Below are 4,660 nucleotides of genomic sequence, written 5' to 3' on the forward strand. Positions count from 1 at the left end.
TCGGTCGTCAGGGATGTTTTGTGAGGGAATGTCAGGGCGGTCAGGGAGGGTATCGGAGAAAGAGGGTGGTGGAATTGAGAGATGGTGGAGGGAGAGATCTCCCGCAGCCAAAGCCGAACGATTTTCCGGCCGGTGCCGGAAAAAGGGTCATTCTACCGCGTAGGTAGACTACTCCGTTTTTTTTCATTGTAAGATGTTTATTAAATATATTATTAGTTTAGTGGTTAATTGTGATAAGATGGGTATATCATGTATATGAATATTGTGTTACATTTTAAAAAAATTAGTAATATTAATTTTATTTATTAATTTCTGGAAGTGTTTAGAAAAATGGTTAATCCATTTTTTTATATAAGTATTAATCATTTATAATTTAAAGTTATTTGAGATAATTCAATTTAAATGTATTTTTATTTTTTATTTTTTTAATAATTTTGAATTAATTTTTTAAATAATATCATGTTTTGGTTTTTAGTATTAATTACTAGGGTTTATTATTCTCTTGGGTTTATATTATTAATTATGGTCAACCATATTTTATAATTCAATCATGTATAACTATGGTTTACGATATTTTATAAAATCAATTGTGGTCAATGATGGTCCAACATCACATTGTGACAAAGATTGCCTCAATATGAAAATAAATCATTGTCTCAACCATGGTCCAACGTTGCATTATAACAAACACTGTCTCAATATGATAATCATAGTCAACCATGGTCATTCATGGTCAACCTTGGTCAACCATGGTCAACCATAGTCAAAGGTCACATTTTGACAAGGATTGTCATAATATGAAAATCAACAATGGTCAACCATGTTTATTTTAGTGTTATAATATTTATCTTAGTATTTATAAACTTTGGGTTTATATATTAGTCCCTTGGGTTTAATATTATTCCCTTAGGTTCATAATGTATTAATCTCTTTTCTTTATAATACCAATCTCTTGGGTTTATTATTCCCTTGAGTTTATAATATCAATGATGATCAACCATGGTCGAATGTCGCATTGTGACAATGATTTTCTCAATATGAAAATTGACCATGGTTAACCATGCTTATTTTAGTATTTATAATATTTATCTTAGAGTTTATATACCTTGGGTTTTTATATTAGTCCCTTGAGTTTAATATTATTCCCTTAGGTTCATAATCCCTTGGGTTTATCATACCAATCCCTTGGGTTTGTTGTTCCCTTGGGTTTATAATATCAATGATTGTCAACAATGGTCAATCATAGCCAACCATGGTCAACCATGGCTGAATGTCGCATTGCGACATGATTTTCTCAATATGAAAATGAACCATGGTCCGTCACATTGTGACAAGGATCGTCTCAATATGAAAATCGACCATGGTCAACCATGTTTATTTTAGTGTTTACAAAGTAAGTGCTCCTTGTGCTTATTATGTTTTGATCAACTGTTTTGACCTAGAGGTGTCACCATGCTCCTGTACAAAAATTCCATGTTCTATTTGCTATGAATTTTCCAAAGTAATCCTTCAGTTTCACTTGATGCCAAATAATCTAAAAATGTATCTCCTTCATGTTCCAATGAGCACGCAAAACATACAAACATCCATTGTACTAACTGAGAAATCACTATTATTATCAATTAATAGAGCTTGTATGCTTTTGTGGGATATTTTAAGTTTTGTTTGCTTCCACGAATGATTGGAATATAATGTGATCATTTAATATCCCATCTAATTTTGTTAGAAATTGAGTTGCAAATCTGTAAAAGTAAAATGTTAGGTGATTGTGCCGAGAGGCACATTCTATAGCCTCATATAACCCCGATGTGTAAGTATGTCACGTCCTAAAAAAATAATAAAAATAATTTTCACTAATTTAGGCCAATCTTAAATTATATATAACTTTTTAATCTTATTAATGGACTAATATTAATTATTAAAATATAACTATGTATTTGAATGTATAGTAAATTATCTCATGCTTATAATAGTTCCTCGAGAATCTTTTAATATTTCTTTTAACTAAACATTTGCAAAATGAATCTTTAAAAAAAAGCCATATCCTAGGGATACATTAAAAACTTTAAAGACAAATATTTCCAGATCAAAGTTGTAATATTTGAAAATATTAATTAGATGTAGTTTTATTATAAATTATGTTATCATGCCATGTAGAAAACGTCACTAAATATAATATTGATATTATAATATTAATATTAATATATTATAATATTAGTATGATTAAATTTAATAAATTTGGATTAATGCAATATTAAATTTAATATAATATTCAATTTGTTATATTATAATATGTATATTGCTATAGCATGATATATATTAGCTTTATATATGTAAGGAGGGAAGAAAAAAACATAGAGTGATAGACGTGGAGAGATGGGGGGGTGACAAGGGAGAGGAGGGGATACAATAAAGGAGAGGGAAGAGGAGGAATGAAGAGAGAGAGAGAAAGAGAGGGATGAGAGATGGAGAGAAAGGTAAGAGAGAGAGGGGATACACAAAGATGGAGGGGGGAGAGACATTGACAAGGTTGGAGGGAAGATAGAGGGAGAGAGAGGGGGGGGGAGATAATGACAAGGTTAGAGGGCAGAGAGAGAGGGGGGGAGAGAGGGAGGTAGGAGAGAAAGGGAGAGAGGGGAAGGACTAGAGAGAGGAGGAGAGAGGGAGGGATAGAGAGATGGAATTGGAGGGGGAGAGAGGGAGTGAAGAAGAAAGATGTTGAGAGATAAAAGTGGAGAGAGAGAGAGGGAGTGACAAGGGAGAGATGGAGAGAGTGTGTGTATGTTTTTGGGTGAGATAGAGAGACAAAGAAGCAGAGATGGAAGGAAGGTGGGAGAGAAGCGGAAATGAGAGAGGGAGGGAGATAATTACATAGTTAGAGGGCGAAGAGAGAGAGGTGGTGGGGATATAGAGTGAGGTGGGAGAGGAAAGGATAGAGAGGAAGGAAGAGAGAATGGACATGATAGAGAGGAGAAAAGGAGGGGGAGAGAGAGGTAGGTAAGAAGAAATACATAAAGAGAGAAAATTGAAGAGAGAGAGAGAGGGGGAGTGATAAGGGAGAGAGGGAGAGAGGAGAGTAGGAGCGAAGAGAAATAGAATGGGAAGAGACGGAGAGGGAGAGTAGGAGGGAGGGAGAGATAGATAAATATGGAGAAAGAGTGTGTATGCTTCGTGGGTGTTATAGAGAGACAAAGGAGAGGAAAGGGAGATAGAGATATAGATGGGAGGTGAAGAGAGGGAAGAAGAGAGAGATAGAGAGAGGGAGGGAGTGAGGGAGGGATGGAGAGATAGATATATATGGAGAGAGAGAGTGTGTGTGTTTTTGGGGGGTGAGATAGAGAGACAAAGAAGGAGAGATGAAGGGAGATATAGATATAGATGTAGAGGGAGAGAAGGAAAAAAATTCTTGCACAAGATGCATTGATTACAGTGTAAATGATGGTTTATAATCCTAGTTGATTGCTTGCACTAGATGCGTTGATTTTAGTGTAGAAGTTTATTTCTAATTATATTTGATTGTTTGCACTATATGCATTGAATTCAATGTAGATGTTTATTTCTAATACTATTTGATTGATTGCTCTAGATGCATTGGTTTTAGTGTAGATGGTTATTTCTAATCCTATTTGATTGCTTGCAATAGATGCATTGATTTCAGTATAGATGTTGATTTCTAATTATATTTGATTGCTTACATTAGATGCATTGATATCAATGTAGATTTTGATTTCTAATGTTATTTTGTTGGTTGCATTAAACGCATTAATTTCAGAGTAGATGTTGTTTTATAATCTTATTTGATTACTTGCATGAGATGAATTGGATGTTGTTAATATTGAGATTTCAAATTATTAAAAATATTTTTCAAGTTTAGATGGAGGGGAGAGAGAGGGAAGAATATTTTTGCACTAGATGCATTGATTTCAGTGTAGATGTTAATTTCTAATCCTATTTGATTGCTTTCTCTAGATGCACTGATTTCAGTGTAGATGTTGATTTCTAATCCATTTTTCTTTCTTGAACTAGATGCATTTATTTCAGTGTAGAGTTGGATTTCTAATCCTATTTGATTACTTTCACTATATGCATTAATTTTAGTGTAGATGTTGATTTCTAATCACATTTGATTATTTTCATTAGATGCATTGATTTCAGTGTAGATGTTGTTTTCTAATATTATTTGATTTCTTGCATTAGATGTTATTAATCTTGAAGTTGTAGATTTTTAAGAAAAAATATTTTCAAGATATATAGTAATTCTTAAAAGGACACGGTTAAGAATTAATTAGCTGTCAAAAGTTGTGATATCTAGAATTAAAATGAAATAGATGTGCAAAATAAATCCTCCTGCAAAGTGTAAATTAATCCTTGATAAGATTGTCCCCCTTCTACATCACCAACTAATTATTACTAGACAATTACATATATTCAAAATATATTCAAAATTTCGTATATTTAAAATTACTAATAGATAATTGCATATAATAATGTATTCATAATATCTATAAGAGGAAAATATATATTTATAAGCATTCAAAACAAATCAAAATATTCTTGAAGGAGATATGGTAATTGTTTGGAGAAACAAATAATGTAAAGATTTTATAATTCTAATCACTCATTAAAAATAAAATAAAAAATACATTATTTCTTGACTTTG

This window comes from Pinus tabuliformis, chromosome 8 (assembly GCF_031772625.1).
Source record: "Pinus tabuliformis cultivar Carrire ecotype Pingquan chromosome 8, CPIR1, whole genome shotgun sequence".
Taxonomy (NCBI): Eukaryota; Viridiplantae; Streptophyta; class Pinopsida; order Pinales; family Pinaceae; genus Pinus; species Pinus tabuliformis.